Here is a 15,114-nt window from a genome sequence, read left to right as displayed (position 1 = left end):
CAAAACCATAACTCTGATATCACTGAGGTCTTCAGACACTATGACAATATAAATACATATCTAGATAAACTCCTTGTGAATTTTCGTGGGGATTCAGATCCCTGCATCCAAACCTGTCCTTTGGTTCCAGGGCATATCCCAACAGAAGGGGCCTGTATTTGTTTTGCAGTTAAGATAAGCCTGAAATCCCATGAGAAAAGTATGTGAAATTTTTTGTGCCACTAAGTCCTGGCTCCTAACACTGTTTCCTCAGACTATCACTAAATAAAACTCGTATCTGTAGTTACTTGTATGGTATGAGTGTTCATTCTCTTGTAATATGAGAGCCAAAAGTACTAGCCTTTGGTTCACAGTTCTCTTACCATCACATTCACAAGCAGATAAGGCATTCCAGTACCATAAGAGGTTCTGCTGACAGCATACATACCCATAAAACAGAGACTCTGAGAGTTGTATGCATAGCCATCGGTAGGAGTGAGTAATGATATACTGAGAACATATTATATGTGCTACATATGGTGGAATACTTTTCTTTTTTCCACCATCACAAAGGACATAACAGACAATTGAAATGCCTTTATCCTAAAGAAGTAGACTCCGAACACTTCTGAATTAGGTTGAACCTAACAAACGATCACGATCCACAGTTTTCTGCAGCTTCCTTGACACACAAGGTTACGAAACCTAGAGTTTAACAGAGCCATAGTGAAAAGCTAAATAACTTGGCAGCCATTTTAAATGTGTGTGTAAAGAAACATTCAACAAACCCTTGTCAGATATTAACTCTGATGTTGGTGAGTTAAATGTACACAGTGTCATTGTTTACTTTGCCAGAATACAGAAGGAGACTAAGGTATAGAAAAATATAATCCTTCTTTAAATATTATTCCTGGGAATATTTTTATCACCAAATGTTCAGCTCCAAATTGAACTTTATATTTTCATCATAGGACGACATTTCTTGGGCTCTGATTTTACTGCATGGCAGAGAAAGATTTGAGATTTTGTTTCTGATTTTTTCCTCCCCACAACTTTCCAAAAGCCAGCCTTTTATAGCCTGTATATAGAGTGTTATGTACCACCCCACATTAAGAGCAGCCCATGCTTTGCCATATCAAATACAACCATGGAACTAATTTCCCTTTCAAAACTAAACGATGTCCTGTGTGATATGGATTTTTGTGGGTCCAAAGATTCTTGGTCTGAACTGAACAAAATCCTCAGAATCTCAGAAAGAAAACAGTGGAAAACCGCAACAGGAGGCCCATCATGCCATTAATTTTTAAGTAGAAGTTTCCATTGATTTAAATTATCTAGGAAGAGGCTTATATTCCTTTAGGACAAGCCCTACCTGCTTCTCTACACCCATTCCCCTTTCATAACTAAGGAGTGCTTTGTTAGTACTTATACCATTCCGTGCTGGTAATTTTATCTGCATATATCATATCTTTAGAAGTCAGTAATAAGGATAAGTCTGGATGTGAGAGACAGTTACTCCATGGGGTTCAAAGAGGGAATGTGGTGACTCAAAATGCATTTGTTTTCAGTTCATGCTACTGCAGTTGAGCCATTTGTATGTTTAAGTGCACCTGCAGGTTGTTTACCCAAAACTTCACTTTCCAAATTGCAACATTTTGGTTCCTCTTTTCAAAGAGTGTCCTCTGCCTTCTCAGCTTTGGTGCAGGCAGGATGACTCAAACAGCAACTGTGTTGGCTGCACACTAAGAAAAGACCCTCACTGAGTGGTGAGGGATAATTATATCTTCCCTGCAGAGCCCTGATCATTTTTACAACCTCATCCCGCCAGAATCCCTTGGCCAAAAGGACACTTGAGCCAGCCCAAATACAATGTAAGCATCAAATGACAGAGCTCACTAGGATCAACAACCGACAGAAGTTCCAGGTGTTAGTTCTCTCCCTCTTTTTTTCCCCTGTTTTTTTGGTATCCATATTGTTAATTAACCCAGCACACTTCTGATAGGACAAACTGGAGACGGAGCTCAGTGACATTTTCTGTGACATCTTTTTCTTAATATTAGCAGCCTAGAGTAAGAAGAGCTGAGAAATAAAATGTTCAGTTCATCTAAAAAAAAAAATAATCTCAGAAAGACCATACGCAGTACTAATTGAAAGGGAACATTTAAAGATTCATCAAAATGGTTTCTTAATCAGAGGAGGCCTTCCTCTGTCCTTGGGGTTAACAGCTGAACAGCAGCTGGGCTTTTTTAAGAGCCACTTAGATATTCAGGCCCAGATCCTTAAAGGTATTGATTCCCATGGGAGTTAGGCACCTAAATACCTTTGAGGATGTGGCCTTATGCGTTAGGGCCTATTCCTACTAATCTCAATGGCGCAAGGTCAAAGCCTAATTGCTCAATCCCACTCTTTGAATTTGGTGGGAGTTTTTCCTAAGTAATGGGTGTTTTGCATGAGTAAGGAGTCTAGGACTGGGCTTCTGACTACTGATTAGGGATGGGAGAACTGGAACCAATAAAATAGGAATCAGCTCAAACCTTTGCCAAAAGCTGAGCCTTTTGTGTGTTGAAAAAATTCACGTTAGCTGTGTTTTATAAAATGATTTGTTTCATTTCTTTGCATCTCTGTACTTCCTGCTTGCCAGTAGGACTGAGAGCATAAGTGCCAGAAGACTCCAAGAAAGCCTGTTCTCAGGAGCTTTCCAGAAACAATTTTCAGACTCAGAGTGTTTGGCGAATCCAAATTTTGGGCTATTTTTTTATAGCCAAACCATGAATCTTCTAATCATTGGAGACTCTCCCATTTTTAATCATTTTCATTCAGCTTGGTCCAGGAGTCAGACAACAGGACTGGGAGATGAGAGCAGAAGCAAACCCGGCTTTAATTATGTGAAAGTGCAAAGAACGTCCTGTCAATGTTCTCATGTGGTTCCTAGGGTTCTCCAAGGGTCAAATTGTTGCATTTAACCACTGGCCTAAGTGAAGGGTGGTGCCTGGCCATCTCTACCAGAGGAAGCTTGAGGAGAGATTTTTATCTCAGAGAGACACATCTCTTGTGCCTTTGCCCGTTACTCAACTATAATAGTATGAAGGAATCACATGGGTATGCTGGGGTCCAAATAACTGTATTTAATAAATATGCACAACATGCCAGGCCTAGCTACATATATACACTGTGCTTTGCCTAGTTCCTAAAACACAGAATGCAGTGAGTACCAATAGAGCGTACACTAACAATTAAAGGGTACTACTGAATTCCTGCACGCTACGATATCCCTCTATAAGCCGTCCTGGGGAATGAAGGGGGAAATGAACTGGGCCTGCTCCCTCCCTCATATGCCTGGTCCACTCTGCGGGCCACCCTGAGAATGAGATAAAATTGAGCCTGCAGGAGATATTATGGCAGAAGGGCATTGTGTATGGGATCTTAATAAAAGCATAGATGATGTTCTTATAGCTATGTGGCACTGTGCACTATCCATCACATTAACGCAACAGGGAAATCTTCAGGGACATCATTCAAATGTCACACTAGTGGATAATATCATAATCGGATCCCCTTAATATGGCTGGGTGGATACATATTATAGTACAGTTACAGGTGCAATCTCTCTAATTCTTTCTCTAAATATGTGTGTGATTTTATTGAGGGGCTAAGGAGCTAACCAATTCCCACTGAAGTCAATGGAACTCCATTAAATTCATTGGGAATTCAGTTGGACCCTAGTAGCACTGAGTTACAATAAGCAGATTTAGGCAAGCACTGTGTTAGCTTCTCCATACAGCTCCGCCAAATGCACTTCAGTTCTAATCTGCACAACCCCTGTGACTCCAGTCCTGGGCCTCTCTTGATCAGAACTGGCCAATTGTGCCCAGTTCTGTGGTGGCTAATGTGACTAGGATTAGATGACTTGACAAACTCATTTTCACTTCCATCAGTCTCTGGCTTCTTCCAGTTCGACCAAATATTTGTCCTGTTCCCTTGCCTCAACTCCCTCTTCCTTATCCATATTGCCATCTTGTTGATCCTTGAGTCCATTTACTCAGGACTATAGCTGGAATTTCTGAAGCTTTGTGAAGGGGACCCAAAACACCTCCAAAGGGGGCAACTGGTGACCTTTGAGAGTAATAAATATGTAAGTAGAACTAGTCTATGGTAGCAGGTAATGCTGATGCTGTGGGTAGATTGTGTGTTCAAGGGTTTCCTTGAAAATTGCCCTGATTCTTGATGACAATCCCACAAATGGAAAAGTATCTAGACACTTTTATGTCTTGATTTTAGACATTAGAAATATGATGGACTTGGCTGTACCCCTAGAACTATGCACCCTATTTCCTTTCCTTCCTTACCCGTGACTGGATAAAATGAAATTTATTTGTAAAAGAAACTCATTATTACTAGAGTTAGTCAGAAAGTTATGGGGGAGTGGGCAGGGTTCAGTGAAAAATTCTGACTCCTGAAAACAGAAAATTTTCACCCAAAACCTGAAAAATTCAATTTGAAAATGCCACCATAGTGTCTTATGGGAGTTGTAGATTAGGTACTTCGTGTCCCCATTCTCCTCTATGGGTCCAACCCTCTGAGAGACTACATATCTCATTATGCAGCATGGGAGTCCCTGAATGTAATGCTTCATGGGAGATATAGTCCCACTGCAGAGCCTGGTCAATAAAGGATAATGAGGGCATGAAGTATCCAGACTACAACTCCAATGAGATACTGCTGCAGTATTTTAAAACTGAATTTTTTTTGTTTTGTTTTCAGGTGTTCAGGGTTTTTTTTATTGAAAAGTCAAAATTTTCCATGGAACGCAGACACATTTTATATAAAGAATATTTAGTCAAAAATTCAATTTTCCATTGAAAAATATTTTTGATAGAAAACTTTCTATCAGTCCTAGATATAATTCACTCTGAAATAAAAAAGAATTAATCTGTTGCAAGATAATAGACACCGTTGAGTGTTTATGGTGATGCTAACAACACAACCTAAGAGAAATTTTACATTTGAATATTTGCATGGATTTTGAGCCAGAAACCTGTCTAAGCATGGCAAACAGAGAACAATCTTTACTTTTTTCCTTTCAATCGCATTCAATATGTAAGAAAACACAGTAATATATAGTATCAGATGAATCTGTCTCTTGGCTGTACCCACCACGGATAACATATAGCAACAGTTTATGTGGATTTTGCGTAGACCTAAAACAGTACCTTTAAAGCATTGCAGTGCTTCTGTAGAAGGTCAGAGGTAGCCCAGGTGCTGCTACAGCCAAAGGGTGCAGTAATGTATCGTTTCTATTCCCTCCCCCATGTGGGGCCAGGGCCCCTAGTCAGTAAGGGGACACAAGGACAAGCATCTGCCCCCTCCACATGTACTTTGGGAAAGCTAGTTCTGCAGTGGGCACTAACCCTGTATTTCCTTAGCACAAGAGCTGTGATTTTTCCCAGCACTTGCACTGACCAGAAGGTTTGGGGCGGATCTTTGTGCCTTCTCCCTATCCCATTGTCACCTTCTCAGGTCTGATACACTCTTGCACAAAATGTACTTAAATATGACTATCATGTGTAGATGGTTGCAAGCAGGTGCCTTCCCCAAACTACTCTGAAGCAAAGTCCACACACTCTGTAACATCAAAACGCCATAGCCTCACTCCTTTCTGGGGTTTGGGGCTTTTATTCACAAGGAAATTAACAATATCATAACATAAAGCTCAGCTTAATATTTTTTTTTTTATTCAGAAGTCTAAACTTGCAAAAAATATTCGGCATCATTTTAAACCAGAGTAATCTTGTATAAATTCCTTACAGAATATTCAGTAGGGTGCAATCATTCAGGTCTACCCCAGAAAATTCAATGACTGGCAGCATCCTATATAACAAAGAGTGTCCATAGCTGCCGCTGTCCTGCTTTCCTCTCTTCTAGGCCCTACAGGCTTTCAAATTCATTTGTTTGAAATGATGGGTGTGGCAAGTACCAGTTTGCTTTGTTGCCTTATGGGAATCAAAGGTTCAAGGTAAATTCTGGGTTTATGTATACCAAGTAAAGATCTCCTAGTGTGTTTAAAGGCAATGTTCTCAACATCTGGCAAGGAAGGACAAATGTGTGCCAAGCTTTCAAATTATAGAATGGCTAGTTGAACATTATTCTGATCTTGTTAGAAAAAGTTTGCCTTGCTACCTACAAGATGAAGGCTTTGTTGTCATTTCCTAGGGTGAAAAGAGTAGAAGGTAAATAAATCAATCAATCAAGCCAAAGACTTCCTGCTGTTCAAGCCCTAGATCTTGTGCTGATGACCAGGAATATTTCTGTCCAATAGAATGATGCAGTAGGAGTAAAGCTAAGGGGCATTCAGGTATTCTGTAGAAGTTGCACTAAAAGAGGGAGGCTCCCACACAAAGTCCGACAAATTCAGACTAGAAATCAGGTGCACATTTTTAACAGTAAGTGTCATTAACCACTGTAACAACCTAGCAAAGGGTGTGGCGGATTCTCCATCACTTGAAATCTTTACATCAAGCCTTGATGTCTTTCTAAAAGCTATTGTTCAACCACAGATTATTCGGCACAATGCAGAATTACTGGGGGAAACTCAATACCCAGTGCTAAACAGAAGGTCAGATCAGATGACTGTAGTGGTCTCTTCTGGTCTTAAACTCTATGAATGAATCACTGGGGGAAAACACAAACACTTTATTGTTCTATGACTCTTACTGTGTTAAATCTTTCCTTCTGCTCGTAGAGAGGTGATTCATGTGTATACAGCATTTTCCAAGATGCCAGTTCCTCTTTTCTAAGGTTCCCCATCTCACTCCAAGATATTATGCTTCCCTCTTCAATAACCTATATCCCTCTCCAACCTACCCTCTCCCTCTCCTCTGATGTCCTGCCCTTTTACTTCTGTCAGCTCTCAAAAACAGGGAAAGGGGAGATTTTGTGTCTCAGATTTAGGAGAAGACATCCTTTTTTTATCTAAAATGAAAGACACAAGCTGGAACAAATTGTTTTTAAGACTTTTTAAGTTTTCTTGTGCTTTTTCCATTATCATTTTTATAGCTGAGATTTCTGTAAGGATTCACAGTGAGTCATTTTATGAGGCAGCTCTGTACTAAAGAGTTTCCCATCACTCTAGACATTACGTATCTCCTTATGGCAGCCCGGACAATGTAGGGAGATTGCCAACCCAGGTCATATGCCAGTAGGCCATCACTCATCCAAAAAGGGCAGGCAAGATCTGGTTACAATTAGGTTCAACCCCTGGTTCTGGATTACACGTCCCTGTGGCTACAGATTCTTTACTGCCAGCTCCCCACTGGGCTCAGGAGGAGTCGTGGGATGGTATGTGCCTGTCCAGAGAGAAGGGTCCCAGCTTTCTCTTTCTCTCTATCCCTTCCTCTCTCTCTCTCTATTTTTAACAGAACAATATGTTTTCATGTCACGCTGACAATGAATACAGCTGTTGCTCACAAGGTTTACTAGAAACATAATTAAATCCCAAAATGTAAAAACCCTAACACTTCAAAGAAAAAGAATGTGATGTAAAGTACACTAATCTGCAGCAATAATGATAACATCTGAGTGCAGTGGAAAGGTGTTCTCAGAGGTACCCTGTGGGTAGAAATTAGGAAGATCATATGTAGAGCAACTGGGATGACTGCGCTAAACAAAGGACCTCACCTTTCATTTCAAGTATTTTCAGATCCAACACTCTTTCTCCCACCCCACCCCCCGCAAAAAAATCTAGTTTAAAAAAAGATTGGGATATTATAGCTTCCACCTTGTATGTCATGTAAGATTTTGTTTTTTTCTAACTGAGACAGACACTTTGAACTTAGACATGACTTGGTTATCAGAGTATATGTGTAGACTCAAAAATCACAGGTTTTTGGTAACAAAACTATTGAGAATTACTTCCTCCTTTACTTATTCTACCTGCCAAGATCTGAGTTCAGTGTTTCTCCAGCTGCCCTTGACAATATCACTAACACCTAATGCATATAAGGAATGTAGCTCCCTGCCACTCTTAGGTGTTAGTGGTATCACCGGCTGTTACAGCAGAAGCATGGAATAATACCACGTGCCTTGTCTCAGGTCCAATGAGGGAAGACTTTCAGATACCTTTAATGTGAACTTCTCCTTAAACAGATATTTATACTGCAGGCCAACCTCTGCTGTGACACACTAAGTGCAACATTGTTGAAGTCAATATGGCTTCATGCAGTGCAAGTCAGAGCAGAATTTGGTTTTTTCTGTGTCAGAGTCTAATCTCTCTGTGTACTGTGGGCATGGAAACTACAGTAGTTGACTCCTACAAAGCTTACACAGGCAATTCTAGTAGGCATTTCAATCCTGTAACTGAGCTCTCATCCTACAGGTCATTGCAGGTGCTTCTCCACACTCAGGAAGCAGCTAGCATGAGACTCATTGCAAAGACTACAGTAATTAGGGAGGATCAGTCTCTAATCAGACTGGGCTTAAAATACCCACTGCCTATGCGGAAACCCCTTTCACCTGACCTCTAACTCACGCATTCTATAAGGCAAGCAGAAACGATATTTGATCAACAACAAATCAGCATTTCTAATGATTTTTCTAGAACAAGCGTTTCCATGGAGAATATTCTCCTGGAAATTATGGTTGTGACAGTGGTGGTGAAGGTCAAAGCAACAGCACCAACTTAGTAAATTTGACTGCAAACACACCTCTCTCTATAGAGACACCCACATTCATATAGGGTTATGTTTAATTGCTCTTATTTGGATTTCATGTTTGTTTACAAATCATAATGCATTTCTGGTGTCTAGCTCAGGTATTAGGAAGGGAGGTAAAGGTGTCTGGACTGCAGTATCAGGAATATGTATTATTGTTGGGATGATATAGTAAAATTGTATGAGATCTACTCCAGGGTGTATAAATATCAGTGAAACTTGTTCACTCAAACTACTCTATTCTATACCCTGTCTAAAACAGGATCTGCTTAAAGATTTGTAAGGATACATGCAGATGGAAGGGAGCGTGGCAGAACTTTTCTTATTCATTTGGTGCCACTGCTGGAAAGGGGAGAACAGATGGAGAATCACTTCTCTAGTCCTATTGCTAGACGGGCCATAGGGCTGGTCTGTGAGCTGTCAAGGCATCAGGACACCCCAAGTGCTGTCCTGCATTGCTTGTAAGAAGGATTAGCCCTGATACAAGGAGAAGGCGAGAAACTGCTTCCTTGAGAAACTGCTAGGGAAAGAAAACATGGGTGAACCTCAAAAGGTTTGGAGTTTCTGTTCCAACGAGTGTCCAAACCCAGACACTTGCATTTGTATTTCTTGGGTCTGGAACTGGGACTAGTCTTGGACAAAGAAGTTCTCACACCATCACAGTTTCAGGATCACGTTAACTTTCTCTCACTGGCACCAGGTTCTTGACTAGGCCAATATAGGCATGAATCAGCTGTGGTCTGCTGAGACTGCCACACTTAGCATCCACACTGACTCTCTCACTTATTCAACAGCGCCAGAAAGCAGGCCACCCAAATACACAAAGCTTTGTTTGAAGAACGACATTGGCTTCTGACTCCGGTGGGCGTTCTAGATAAGGGCTCAGTAGGCAGCCAACTAAGGCTTCCGGCACATCAAAATACCACAGCCTGAACTACAGCTGCCGCTGCTTCTGTACCTGTACCTGATGGCACTGTAACAAAAGGCTCTCTCCTCAGATCCGAAAGGCCCAACCGATGCACCACCCTCCTCTCTGCCTGGTGGTGCAGCGCTGAACCAGTGCAGGGGATGTGTGACCCAGGAGCCCCCAATGTTTTTCATTCCTGGGGCCACAGGATTGGAGGGAGGGTTCATTGGGTTAAGAATACCCTCCCTTGCCACAAGGAGAAAGAAAAGAGTTTGTGATTCTAGGAGAGGGCATGGGGATCCTCGAGCAGGGGAGACAAGACCAGAAGAGATTGGGGTAGAGCTAAATGGAGACCCCGAAAGAAAGAGAAGGGAGAGAGACAGATGAAGAGAGAGCAATAAAAGGCAGAGATCAAAAAGACAGATAAGAGGAAACGAAAAAATGGAAGGCAGCATAATGAAAACAGGAGAAAGAAAAGGAAGCAAAGAAATGGGAAAGTGGGGAAGCAAGAAAAGGCGCACAGAATAAAATGAAGTGAAAAAAGAAACAGTTTGTATTTACTCATATTCCTGTCTGCTAGCTGGCATTTCCAGAGTGATTCTCAAGGATTGGTTCTCTTATTATTTATTATGTGTATTGCAGTAACACCTGGGAGCCCCAGTCCTGGACCAGGACCCTATTGTGCTAGGTGCTGTACAAACACAGAACAAAAAGACAGTCCCTGTCCCAAAGAGTTACACACCAAGTATCCATAGAGGTTTTTTTTAAAAAATGATTTCCATTATTTACCATGTCTCTATTATTCTTTTTGCCGAAGGGAGAAGAAGGAGGGAAGAATGTTTTGCCCACAGCACACAAATCCTCCAGTGGGGCCATCCCGCTCTAGGCACCAGCGTTCCAAGCATGTGCTTGGGGCGGCACTTCTCAAGGGGTGGCACTCCGGCCCTTTGGGGGCAGCTCTTTTCAAGGGGCGGCACTCCTTATTTTATTTATTTATTTATTTTGCTTCGTCCGCTGCACTCCGGCTTGGGGCGGCAAAAAGCCTGGAGCCGGCCCTGCCCCCAGGCCAGCCCTGTTGGCCTTCTCAGGAGTGCAAGTATGGCAGCAGGCAGAGCATTACCAGGTGGGGGATGTGGTGAGTATGTCAGCAGACGGGCCACCTCTCTCTGCCTGTAGCGGGGCGCAGTACAGCGGCAGCAGGAAGGCCATTGGTTTCTGCTTTCTGGGGCAGGTGAGTACAAGTGGTAGCAGGCCACTGTATTTAGGGATTCCTGTCAGAAGGTATGGACTTGATTGATTGAAAGACTGGTATTGTCTGGAGCAGATTTCATTTCTTTCTTCAGGTTTGGCTTTATCAGCAATCTGGCTGGGACTTTTACAGAGGCAATTGCCTCAAAGTCAGTCGCGGCATATTTGTCTATGAAACCTTTTATCCCTCCACCGTCAAAAGCTTCTTGAATGAAATAGAAGCAGGTACGGTATCCTCCATGTGCACCCCTCTTCTCCATGCCGTTCAGGCAGCAGTTCTGAAGGGCTGCTGCTTTTCCTTGCCAAAAAAAAACCCAACAACCCAGAAAATACAGGGGCTTGAAGAAAGTTGCTGCTGAACTCTTTTGATCCTCAGCAAGTTTGACCCAACTCTTTTTTTATCCAAATCAGCTCATTCATCCTTAATATTAACGCCACAGTAAAGAACTAAACCTTTCTATGGCATGTACTTAAAATTAACATGGGAAGAGAGGCCACTTCTATGCACAGGACAAAGAAACTGAACTTCAAACTAAACTTTCTGTAGACCCCAAGCTGTGGCAACTCAAAGTAACAGACATTTCCTCACCATGCCATCATTTCAACCCTAGTCCTGTCTGCTGCTGCCCCCGCATTCTGAATATGCTCAAGTGTTGAAAGATTCCAATTAACCCAAATGGCCATGTAAACACGGGTATAAAGAACACATTTACCAATTCCTCTTGTCGAAACGCACTGGGTGCTCCTGACTCTTGACTTCTACAAGAATTTAAGAGGTGTTGCCTGTCATTTTTTTTTCACAATCAGTGCCTCGCTTTCAAAAGCACTGGGGCTTTGGAGGGGGGACAGGGGACTGAAAAATAGCGGGATAGCCGCAAGAACTCTGTAATTGGGGGACTCTGCAGCATATGATTTTTAAAATAATTATACAACGACTGCACTACAAATAGCACAGCAGCGGGAGATAGTAATAAACAGAGCCACAATCAAATTAAATGAGGCAACATTCAGTAAGACTTCACTTCTTTTATATGCATGTGTAACGGAAGAAAGAAGAACAGAGAACACTCATATCTTATCCTAAATACCAGCCACTAGGGGGCTTCTGGAAAAGAAATGGGATAGTTTCTGAGGGCTTAACTATCATTAATATTGTTATTATTTATTATTAACAGCCAGGCAGTGAGAAGAAGCAGCATTGTGATTATTGCTACGTACACAGAGATCTTTCAGCTTTTAATATAAAATATTCCCTCATGTCAAACCAATAATCACCCTTTCAAAATGGTGCCGTAGAGAGTCGTATATATGGTGTGCTGAGTATAAATCTTTTGATTCCCTGTTGTAACGTGCAAAGCTTCGCCTCTCACATGAAGGCTGCTGCTGTGGGGCTTTGTGGCAGCTGAAAAGCACATGTTGTGCCTTCCCCCCTCCTCGTTTCCCCCTCCTTCAGGTTTTTCAAAGTCTCTCTTGATAAATGTCTTCAGAAAAATGTTTTATGAGGTGCTTACCTATAAAAATATATCTTTCAAGGCTGTGTACACAATGTGGCCTTAAACACTAACCACACACAAGAAACAGTGTTCATTTAGTCCAGAATGTGGATCGGAGGAAATCTAAAGCAATCAGTGCTCAGTTAAAGCCAACATGGAACCTATTAGCAGTCTGTTGTGATTTGATGTTATTCACCTGCTGCTGGCGTGGAAAGAAGCTCCATAATGAAGGATATCTTTTTGTTAAAATGGCTGTTTTCACCTCCGAGTGTTGAGACTCAGGACATGAACAATGTCTGTCCTGAGGATTTAGTTGGAAAAAGGGAGATCTTGTGGTTAAGGCACACGGGCTGGGACTCTGGTGATCTAGGTGTCAGTCCTGCCACAGACGTCCTGTATGACTTTGGCAAGTCACTTAATCTCTCTGTGCTTCAGTTCCCCATTAATAAACCTTCTTCCCTGCCCCCAGTCCCCCATCATTCTCTGACTTTTCTATTTAGATTATAAGATCTCTAGGGCAGAGATTTTTTCTTACTGTATGTTTGTACAGGGCCTTGCACAATGTGATCCCAATCTTGGTTGGAGCCTCTAGGCCTACTATAATACTGAGACATGCTAATACTACTACCAATAAAAATAATGTGATGAGGATGATTTAATGTGAAGGAATAATGCCCTCAGAGAGACATGCTGGAATCTGTTAGAGGGTCCATTTTTTAAAACAGGGCCTGCATGACAATAAAGGAGTGTTAAGTGCATACTTTCCATGTGTTTGCTATTAGCATTTGCTCATGATACACTTCTGGAGTAGAAGGTGGTCCTCTTACATAGTATTCATCAACTCATCAACTGTACAAATAGGGAGAGGAAGTGAAGAACATGTTATCCAACTAAAACTACAGGAGAATGTTGGTCTTCTAGGCAGAATGCAATTAGCAAGCCCGGCTCCAGGCACCAGCTGAGCAAGCTGGTGCTTGGGGCGGCAGATTGTTGGAGGCGGCATTCTGCCCAATCCTAGGGCGGCACGGCCGCTTTTTTTTGTTGTTGTTGTTCCGCTCCGGCCGCCCTGTAGGGGGCGGCGGCGCGAAGAACCAGTGCGCCCTGCAGGGCAGTCCTCTTCCTTCCCTCCCCGCCGACCGGAGCGGAGCCCTCGCAGCAGGCGGCAGGAGGCGGCGCAGTGGGAGGGGCCGCGTGGCAGCGCCCCTGCTGTAGCCCTGGCCACCCCCTTCTCTCTCTCTCTCCCGCCCGCTCCCTCCCCTTCTCCCCCCCCAGCCGGTCCTGCACCCGCGCTCCGGCTGCGCCACAGGTTTTTTTTTTTTTTTGCTTGAGCCGGCCCTGGCAATTAGCCAAATGAAATGTAGTCAGATCAAAATCAGGGTTTATTCCCCTACTCTTGGGGAGGGGGGAATACTACGGGATCTTTAATGACCTCAAGTAGTGAGTCATCCATCTCAAAGACAGCACCTCCACCAATGCTACTTTGCTTCACAATACTTTGCAGAGGCAATGGTTCACTAATGACACATAGAGAAAAATTCTGCCCATTCAATCACTGACACAGCTTCCTATAGTATCAAGCATTGCAAGAATTTTGCTTTTTTATTTCCATTTCAGCAGTAGTTGACGTTAAAGTACTTTCTGGTAGTTTCACTGTGACCTCCATATTATATACAAGTGGACATGCTTGTTTGCATATGAGCTCAAGTATCAAAGAAATGTCTTAATGCTGCCACTCTTACATTGCCATATGTTCAACAATATCCTTTAGTGTCTTAGAACTCTGAGTTCGTGTTGTGTAAGAGAAAAGAAATATACCTTTTCACTCCTTTTCTATCTAGAATCTATATGGCCAATGCCAATTGTGGATCATAGACCCTTTAAAATATGGCACTATCACTGCTTGAATGATCACTGCAGATCAATTTATCATTTCAGGGAAATGATTCTAACAACATCAGCAGGCAAGGAAGCAGCTGTTAGATCTGTGGATGTGTCACTGTACAGACAGCAAGTAAATACTGCTTTATGAGCTTAACAGATTCCTAAATAGAGCTGATTCTGATGTATCTCCTGTTCTTTTCACTGAAGCCAATGGGACTGCAATACAACAAAGAAATGGTGAACATTATTTGTTGTATAGTCTGTCTTATCTGTATGTAATCTAAAATGAATAAAAAGATTGTACCAAATGAAATGTGGCACCAAGGATGGGCCACCAGACCCCACCCCATGTAAAAATAGCTACCAGGGACAGATTTAAGAGTAGGAAAAGTGTCTAATGCTGACTGAGCCCTTGCTGTGTTGCCCCTCTTTGAGGGCCTGATCCTGAACAATGCAGAATTCCCTCGGTTCCCAGAGAAAACAGTGGGAGTTGAGGATGCTCAGCATTTGCAGGACTGGGCCCCTGATGTGAGGCTTTGAAATGTGTTTTTTAAAATTAAGGTCTCTGCTAATGGTTCCCTCACTCCAACTCCCATCCATTTGTCATTTGGGCCTTTATTCTTAAATCCATGCTGAAGGACAGTAACTAAAGTGAAAGAGTTAAATTAAACCGCCATGCTTTAATAGAGAGCTTATACTTTGGTTTTCCCACCATAGCTCTAATGTATTTGAGATGAAATGTTGTTATCGTGTCTTAGGAACATTTGGAATAGTTTGATGTATAGCAGTTATGTCCTATGTCAGTGGTGAACAATAAGCCATCTAGATATTGTTTCCTCTCCCTGCACCAGTCTCCCCACCACCAACCAGAAGTTCTTTACATCTGTGAATATGAAGGATT

The sequence above is a fragment of the Terrapene carolina genome, unplaced genomic scaffold (assembly GCF_002925995.2).
Source record: "Terrapene carolina triunguis isolate 2854851 unplaced genomic scaffold, T_m_triunguis-2.0 Scaffold113, whole genome shotgun sequence".
Lineage (NCBI taxonomy): Eukaryota > Metazoa > Chordata > Testudines > Emydidae > Terrapene > Terrapene triunguis.
This window is presented reverse-complemented; position numbering follows the sequence as displayed.